Source organism: Gavia stellata, chromosome 20 (assembly GCF_030936135.1).
Source record: "Gavia stellata isolate bGavSte3 chromosome 20, bGavSte3.hap2, whole genome shotgun sequence".
Lineage (NCBI taxonomy): Eukaryota > Metazoa > Chordata > Aves > Gaviiformes > Gaviidae > Gavia > Gavia stellata.
In genome coordinates, this window is record NC_082613.1 from 3,690,790 (window position 1) to 3,699,896 (window position 9,107).

Consider the following 9,107-nt stretch of genomic DNA (forward strand, 5'->3'; position numbering starts at 1 on the left):
ATTAGCATTTCACTGTGCAGTTCAGCTGGATGTGTGCCCTCCACCATGGGGTGTGTTGGTACCCCAGGTATTGGGGCACCATCAATATTACAGAAAATCCCCCAAACATCCAAAAGCATTAAAAAACCCCATAAAATGCACCTCTAAAGGCAGTCTCCCTACCAGCTGAAGCCCCTTATGCCTCCTCTTGAAAAGACCCCGGTCAGAGACCCGACCCTCACTGCGCCAGCCACAACCCCTGTCCCTCTCCTTCCCCCTGCAGAGAACGGCGTGCACAGCTACAGGTTTCCCACTGTTAAAAGTCCTTTGGTCTCTCTTTCACACTCTGCCAATAACAGTTTATAATTATCCCGAAAAGTTTCCACAGTCAGACTGATTTTATTCCAAGCCCTCAGATCTGTTTACAACTATTCAGTAAAATCCTTTCTATAACTAATTAGACTACATGCCATTTCAGGGCGAGCTGGAGGGCAGAGGCAGCTGACTCTAACCTGATTACCGATGCAGACTGCCTTCTTTCAACCAGTTCCTGTGCATCTTAGCACCTGGTCATGCCGGCAACCAAGAGTACTTTTTCTTAAATCCCTTGGCTGAACTATAAATGATGAAAACAATAAGGTTCTCCCTTGACTGCTCCTCTTAAATAGGCAACAAATGCTAGACAAGAATAGAATAGAATAATTTCAGTTGGAAGGGACCTACAACGATCATCTAGACCAACTGCCTGACCAAAAGTTAAAGCATGTTGTTAAGGGCATTGTCCAAATGCCTCTTAAAACACTGACAGGCTTCAAGAGGTTCCTATCAAAATATTCCACTTGAGATGGCAATCATCAACAGGGGATGGGAAAAACGGGCACTCGTTTTCCCAATAAAATGAACCCTGTTCAGATCACTGTAACCTGGGAATATTGCAGCCTTTGATGAACAAATTAATACTCATCGGCGTGTTGCTGGAGACACTCACTGCCATTTGCTTGGTAGATAAGGGGGTGCACAAGCGCTGATGTGCTTCCCCACACCGGCAGCTCTGGCAGGCACCGGGGCAGGAGGACTCGGCAGAATGTGATGCTCACAGCAGCATCGAGGTCCTGCTCCCACCCCAGAGGGGGAGAGGATGGACCACATAGTGCAGGCAAACTTTAAACACCCAGGTCAGCAGTGCTACAACAGGTCTGGTCCTCAAGGTGAGTTAAAGAAATGAGATCGTCCTTTCATTTGCAAACAAGCCTATCTTAATTACCCTGTCTAGGGAGCAGAGTGCGCAGAGTATTTCAGGGTCCAGATTTTAGTAGGAATTTGATGATAGCGCAGGGCGGGGTGGGCTTGGCAGCCCAAGGGCACTGCTCCTCAGGTCCACGCGAGACTCCTCCGGGTAACTTCTACTTTAGCTGGCTGAGTGCAGTGCAGGATAACTTTGATGTGTAACATGTAAATGCAAAAACTAACTGCAGGCGTTGACATTTTGCCACAGAGACAGACTGCTGTAATGTGCTGGCGCAAAAAGATAATGCCTTGGCTGTAAGGCTGTATTTTTTCACTTTTTCATCCCGCCAATGTCCTTATGACTCTTAGAGCTCTAAATCTATTTTCCCATCTTTGGATGCAATATTGGCAACAATAAATAAGAGTGCTTTAGCACTCTAACTTTATTAAAGTCGAAAGGGATTATTAGGTACTGGATCAGGCTCTGAGGGGCGGAACTGGTCGTGTTACCCCGGTGTGAATCAAAAGTGCCTCCTGCACGGCAGCCAGCTGACTTCAGCTGCCAGTTTCCCATATCAAACATAAATCTGACGTTACATTTATCTGCACTTGCGAAGCAGGTTGCTTGGCTGGGGACTGATTTTGCTATCGCTGATTTCAGTAGATAAAAAAAGCCCGTCTCTGTTAGTTAGCTGCTGCGACCAGGAGCCAAGAGCTCCCAAACCAGCACACCTTCACCGCGGAGGAAACGCTCCTACTGCCTCTTTACCAGCACTGGGATATCTCCTTTGATCCTTCATGAATATATATTGATACTTTGATATTTCCTAACTCAGGAAAGAGATGACAGCTTTTCATTCAAGTTTTCTTCTCCTTGAAGTCGCAGGACTCTGGGCCACCGGACCCAGGTGACCACATCATCCTCCCCTCCGACTTCGGTTACGCTTAGTCCTACTTAGCAGTAAACACAGGGTGAAACATTTCCAAGAAAGCAACCGGTCTCTCCTCCCAGCAGCAGATGTTTCCCCCCTCCAGAAGCCCTCTCCGCCCCCAAAGCCCACGTCCTGGCCATCTCCCGATGGACCTGGGCTAACGACTCATACCCAGGTGCTCTGGGCACAAAGCCCGTTCCTGCTTGGTGCTCTCCACCAAGCTGCTTTTTCTCTCTCAAGAGTGTTTCTAAACTGGCAGTGACATATTCACTGGGAATATTAGCTTTCACAGGAGCCATATGCCACTTTAGAAGACAAAATATAATCTTTAGGGGAAAAAACCCAACCAACTTCACGCATTTCCTAATCATTCGTATTCATCTGAGCCATCTATTTATTGCTTTCCATTCATCTCTGGTTTTAATGACTCAGCTGGTGATTTTTTGCTTACATTGAATCAGTCCCAAAGCTATTATCTCCCAGCTATAGATTTACTCATTTTGCTGCAAGACTTTAACTCAATTTTTTTCAGCTGTACAGCTGGTTCCAGACTGCCAACATTACCAAGTCAACACAACAAAAGCAGCAAGGCAGTGAAAGCATATGATTTGTATTTCGTGATGAAATTTGTAAAGGCTCCCTCCCCTAATATTCAGCATTAAATCAATAGTAAAACTTACAAGCTTTTCATCAGATGATCATTTAAAAAGTCACAGGACCAATTAAAAACATTTTGCATCTCTGCCGAGGACTGCGATTAGATTAATATTACAAATTAACTCATAACTGACATGCAAAATAATCCCATTTGCTGAAGCATGCCCAATAATAGTTAATCTTCCCTTTCACTCTACGGTTTTTGACTTTTATAGAGTATTATTGTGGCAAATAACATCTATTCATAACTTCTGCTTTCCATAGCTGAGCACAGTTTACGGCTTATGGGCAGACTTAATAATTTTTTCAATTCTATGGCATACGTGAAGATATTTGCTAAGGAACAGGAATGAGGGATAAAAAATGATCAGAAAACGTACTGCAAACCAGGGAGGAGCAGCCCTGGGTGATGCTCGGTGGCTGCGCTGGGCAGTCTCAGTTATTCTCCCCAGCGTGCGAGTGAGCCTGACCTTGCTAAACAGATACTTTGACTTTGGGAAAGTCCCTGTCCAAGTACCAAGCTCATGCCACTCCCGAAAGGGACAAATTCATCTGGGTTTGCCCATTTAATTTTTCTCGGATAGTTTGGCTTCAGAGGATTATCAGTATTACTTCTGTCGTGGCTGATAAACACCATATGGATCAAGTGTAATCCACTCGCTGGTTTAAGAGTGGGAAAGGCTCCCAGAAGTGAGATAAATCCACGTCCCGGTCCTGTGAACGGGGCTTGTCCTTAGGGCGCTGGTTCAGTTAAAAGGGAGAGAAAAGAAAGCGCGGGGTGATCGGGTTGTTCACGTGTGACATTGAATTGTTTTCCTGGCAGCTGAGGAACGTTCCTCAGCTTACACGAAGTGTGAACCTTGCATTTTTTAGCACACTTTTTAAAAGCATCCCTCCAGTTCAGCAATACGGAGGATGCTGCTATTGCCGGGAGGGGCACTGGGACGAGCCTGGAGCCTTTTGTAAGCAATTCCCACAGGAACAGCATCATCCCGCACACACGGAAACGTCTCAGGAATGAGAAACACACCTCAAGAGCAGCCAGCTGACCATACATCCAACGCTGTGCTCGCGTCAGTGCTGCAGGGACAGCTGATGTGCAGGGAGGGGGTACCCAGGAGCGGAGGGCGATAGGAACGCCCTGGCCCACCCCTCCTGCCAGAGACCTGGTTTTACGTGATTAGTCCCACCGGAGTCTGAAGCACGGATGAGAGTAGTAGAAGCTGGCTTTATAGTATCACATGAGCAAGGACACATTTATAATTAAATAAATTCCAAATAGTAAAGCTTAGCACTCAGATCCTTTGTGTCTCTTCCAAGCACTTCCCATTCGCTGGCAAATTAATGCAATAATATGCAAGAAATCAGGAAGGTGGCTTGGATATTTTTCAATTAGCTGCTTGAAAACGCTTTGAAGATAAACCTAGCCAGATTTTCTGAGCTTACTTATTTGTTCCAGCTTATCTGTGCAAATACAATTTGCTGCAGCTGCTTTAGACCATCTTTAAAAACTTGCAGTGACAATGCACAAAGCAGATTTAAACGGGCCACTATATTCTGCCAGAGCAAAGATTAGCCAGACAAAAGGTTCTTTTATGCTATAATACCTAACTCCCTCTCCCTAACGTCACTCTTGCTTTAGTATCTTTTTCCTACCCGTAAGTTTGATCAATGATGAGAAGGTTCTCATGCTGGCGCCGTACCGTGCCCTCCAGCCACAGTTACTGCCCACGGAGCTGGCTGTCTCCGTGGCTCTTCCAACGCAGATACAGCACCAGCATTTTCCCAATATCTAGCCCTGCCCGCAGCATGGCGTTATTTTCCATCATTTGGATTCTTACAACCCATGTACGGACGTTCAATATTCAATATAATGTTTCTGCGTGAGCCGTTAGTCAGCTTTTCCCACTGATTACCGGTTAGTTCCTATAGATAATCCCTTCTTTGTTTCCATGCAGAAGATGCAGATTCAGGCATAAGAAATGAAACAAAATGAGCAAAACCCAAATGAAGAATGCAAGACACAATTCTGTGCTGCTTCTAAAGACAGAAGCAATAAAAATGCAAAAAATGCAACATCCTATGTTGCACAATGCAAAGATGCTGAGTACAGGATAAATATAACAGAATAATGCTGACATCTACCATCGTTTACAGGAACTTACTCTTTTTCATCCTCCTGGTTTGATCAGTATGAAGGTAAAAACAAAAAGGGAAAACCAGAGGAAACGATACCATGAAACTTTGTGGAAGCCATACCACAAAAAATGGAGTTGGCACAAATCATATGACGCCCTTCTGTTGTAGGCGGTGTGTTAATGTTATACAGAATGACTGCATCCGCCTCATAAGCAGAGGGCAACAGTCGTTGCTGGAGTAGCAAAGCCTTTCCGCAGGCTTTTCTCTTCCATTGCTGCTGGATAACAGCCTTTTCATTGAGATATCTCCTTCATCTGGCTCTTTTTTTTTTTTTCCACTGAATGATCAGTTCATCTATTACACCAGGCTGCACTCCTCTTGCAGAGTATCGGGAATCTATTTTTGGCTTGATCCTAAGAGCAAAAGCAGAAACGCTATCATGCTTGGAGCCAGAACTATTTATACCCTAACTCGGACCACTACCCTCCTTTCTACTGTCAGCCATTCAAAAAACCCAGAGAATTTTGTGCATTTCCACAATTGTTTTTTCCCTTAAAACACCCACCACGCCCGTGCTACTGCAGACTGCGAGCTTCACCTGAACCCTTGCTGTTGAAGAACCATTCCTTCATGGGGTCTTAATGCCTTATTCCTTTCAAATGGATCAAATAGGTCAAAATTTGGAGATAAAATACAAATCTTAAATCCCCAATTTCTGCTGCAGCATGGGAAGAAATCCACGTGAAATCCGGGGGCATGACGCAGTGCTGTAAAGGGAGAGAAGATGTGGCGTGGGACACAGCCTCCATGCTGTCTCTTTTACATGCTGTGGACAAAGGGGGTTGGAGGTCAACATCCGAATTACCTGGTACTTCACTTTTTCCTGAGACAAGATTACCTTCCAACCCCTATTCTCCATAGTAAGTGGACTTTCTGGGGAAAATCATGTACCAAGAGGTGATATTGCTCTACTAGCCCACGGAATTCTTTAGCTTGACCTTTCCATGACAAGTTTTCCAGCTCAGCCCCACGTCGGTGGGCTGGATGCCCACCCACTCCTCTCTCAAACCAGACACCACAGAGCTGAAGAGAGCACATTAGAAGAGCTAAATGCATCACGGAAAAAGAAACTTGCCGATCACCAGTGTCCCCTGCAACATTCGCCATCCTCAGCGAGCACAAGAGCACGAGTCCATGAGATGGGCAGAGGGTGGAAACCCGGCGCCAAGTGGGAGCACGAAACAGAAACTACAGGAAGGATTCAGCTGAGGGAAGAGCGTTTCCCACACAAGCCCACTTTTTTTCCAGATCAGCAAGTAATAGCTTCCCCAAACAGCCCCGGGAGCACAAGCTCACTGGTGCACACCGCTTAGCCTGGATCTTGTTTAACATTCAGCGGTGCTCTCTAATCCTCTTAGGTATTAGTCTTGAGATTCCTGCCAAGCACGGGAACAGCACAGCCTCCCAGACAGCACTTAAATGAACTCACTGTTTGAAATGGGCCATTTTGCAAAATACAGTAGAACTCCGGCTGTTCGTTTCTGGTTAACCTCAGATTAGCACCTAGGAAGTCACTACGGCATGCAAAATGCAAAGTTAAATAACCCCGATTTCTACATCCCAGGTGACTCCCTAGGAAGTCATTCTGCATTAAGGCTGGGATTTCTCTCTCTTAATTACTTGTTTGAAGTTAAGTACCTAATTTGAGTTAGACGTTCCTCTCTGTTGCCCACTGCAAGGGGACCATCACATTCAGGTTGGCGACAGCCCTCAAGCCACGTCTCCACAATCACTATTTTGTGTGTTACTACATCAGCCGTTATCGCAGATATGGTCTGGAGCAGGAACGGGTACATAATCATATTTCTGTTGGATTAGCCAAGCATATTAGGCTGAGCTTATTCTGGCCTCATGTTGGCTACCGCAACGCAAACAATAGTTGATCTAGCACAAAGCCAGATGGTGCAAAATTAACCCTTTCAGTACAAATCTGATGTGGCACGAGGGAGTTTGGGCAAGATCAGTGCACAGGCTGACGCAGCTGCAGGACTTCTGACTTAGCGTTTGCAGCCTCTAAGTTACTAGACATCAAGCACTCCCAATCCGCCCTCCAAAGACGAGCTAAAAAAAGCATCATACTTCATCGTATTTCATCCACTTAGAATAAACACGATGTCAGCTTGCAGTCAATTTGCATCTGATCATGCAAAACCCTAGATCTTGCCACACTGGGGTAAATTTGGGGATTTCTTCAAAGAGGGCACATCCCTACTATGTAATCGAGAGGAAATGATGACCACTTTCAAAGGGACAATTTCTCTTCGTTCTCTGACTCAAAATCCCAAACGAGTACCATAACCACAAATTACAGCTACAACTACGAGATGAAGCATAGGAACCCAGACCCAAAGGGGAATGGGACAGAGCACGAGATCCGCACGCTGGCAGCGTGCAGGGCTGCTGACCGCTGCCACCAAGGATGGGCAGAAGAAGTCAGCCTGCAATGACACCTTCCTTTGAAACAGATCTGAGGTGTCTATGGCAAGTCCTTGTGCTGCAAGTCCCTACAGTGGCTACAGCAAACACCTAATGTAGAAAGCACTGAAAATCTCAAGGGTGTTAGGTTTACGGTTGGATTCGATGATCACAGAATCACAGAATCATTAAGGTTGGAAAAGACCTGTCAGATCATCAAGTCCAACCATCACCCCAACCCCACCATGCCCACTAACCCATGTCCCGCAGTGCCACATCCACACGTTCCTTGAACACCTCCAGTGATGGTGACTCCACCACCTCCCTGGGCAGCCTCTTCCAATGCTTCACCACATTCTCAGGAAAGACATTTTTCCTAATATCCAGCCTGAACCTCCCCTGGCGCAACTTGAGGCCATTTCCTCTTGTCCTATCACTTGTCACTTGGGAGAAGAGAGGATCTTTTCCAACCTGAATGATTCTATGATTCTGTGACGGCCACAAACGCAACAGGTTGTAAACGGGCAGGTATACCTTGGCTGTGCTGTCCTTGGCTGCCTGCTTCTTCCGCGCCTGGCTGCATCTAAATAAATAAAAATCCCCGCTGATCAGAAGAGGTGAGAGTCCACTGATTCCTTTGAGAGATCCTGGTGGAAAAAGGCTGAGCAATACCGTTCTGCATGAACAGGCCTCTCTAAGAAACCCAGCTCAGTATGAAACAGCAAGCCCATGCACACACACATCAATATACATACTAACGTATAGAGCAAAGCGCGTCCACAGGTAAGCGCGTGCTCTCCGCGAGCACCACGCCGTCTGCCAGCTGCCCCTCTTGCAGGCTGGCACGTCTTTCATCCGACAACGCTCAATCAGGTCAGTAATTCATTCTTACTGCCAGGGAGCAAATTGTTGCCAAATGGTGTTTCTTCCCGAGACAGAGGAACAAACAGGCGTATAATGTTCCCATTGTCAACCCAAAACATCTGCTGGAGTTCAGAGGGGTTTGCCGGCCGCGCGCGCTGCGGAGACGGCTGCTACTTTCTACCCTCCCTTTTCTCACGCGCGGGGAATCGCAGCCTTAGACAGCAGCTGTTGGAGGACAGATTTACTTGGAAATCTGAAAATTGCCTTCAAGGGATTCCTGCTTCCACACAGCAACGTGGTGGGGATTTCATTTCTGGCTCAGGAACTTTTTAATTTTCCTTGCTCAGGACCTGCTTGCATCCTACCGCCCCTGCCAAGGTGCTACGGCAAACGGACACGGTGGGATAACCTTGTTCTTGGTTAACAGCTTGAACGAGGTCCCTGAGGACTGATTTTTGATCAGTGCTCCCTAAAAAATGATGGGCCTGATCCTGCCATTGCTGCTTACCCGTGAGCAGTGTTTGCTCGCGCGAGGCATTCAAGCAGGGTTCCCAAGATCCCACACAGAAAGTAAAAGGTAAATCAAGGGCATAAATATTGGCGGGTTGGTAGGCAAGGAAGTTTTTTATTGCCTCTTGAAAAAAGGCGGTATTTTCAGTTTTAAATTATTTTAAAACAAGAATATTGGAGACAGATAGTGTATCACAAGCTAGATACCTCCTTTTCACTCCTTTTAATTCAGTTTCTTCAGCAACTTAAAATACTCTTTTCAAGGTTTTCTGCCAAATATGAGGAAAATAGGCAATACTAAAGAGCTCACAGGTCGATCAGGGT